We start from the raw sequence: 736 nt of genomic DNA, 5'->3' as shown, positions 1-736 counted from the left end.
TGAATTTGTGACAATAGCATCATCAAATCTTGGTAATATACACATTGAAATTGCCAAAAACCTATTTCACCTCCCCCAAACCTGTTCTGCCATTGAGCACCCTTACCTCTACTGGATGTGTAGAGGAGCGCTGCTTGGGAAGCAGGCAGTACGGATGCTGTGGAGTGGCTCTTCAATGTTGACTTGCATGCCAAAGCCAGCATCTGGGTTGATGTTAGGCAGGGAAAGCAAATCCGTAGACCGCACAAAGAAGTTACCATGGAAATTTGTGATGGCTAGTCCCCGCGTCGCTCTGCGAATTGGATAAACATACAGAACTCACGTATCAAATCAAATTCACTCTAATATTCAAAAGACTAAAAAATAACAATTTTTTTTTATTCTTTCCAACAATAAAAACCTGGTGAAAAAACCACACACTACCTCCCTTCCCCAAAAGATTAAAACCAACTAAGCAAAAAAAAACCCCGATTCTCAAACACCCAAAACCAATTTTTCGGGGGTGTAGCGTGTGAGACTGCTGTGAAAGGGGCCGACAGAGGGAGGGTCCTGGCCATGGAAAACCAGGGAGTGGGGAGCACCACCCCGAGAATTGCTGACCCAGTTTTTGTAGCCATGTCAACTATTTTGAAACAGGGAAACAATCCATGCAATTGGAAGGAGGACATTCACATTAAAACAATGCCCATACATGAAAAAATTTCATATACAATGCATGTGATAGCACATGAATAGC

This window comes from Penaeus monodon, chromosome 22 (genome assembly GCF_015228065.2).
Source record: "Penaeus monodon isolate SGIC_2016 chromosome 22, NSTDA_Pmon_1, whole genome shotgun sequence".
Classification (NCBI taxonomy): Eukaryota; Metazoa; Arthropoda; class Malacostraca; order Decapoda; family Penaeidae; genus Penaeus; species Penaeus monodon.
The sequence above is the reverse complement of the archived record's forward strand: the minus strand, read 5'-3'. Positions refer to the sequence as shown.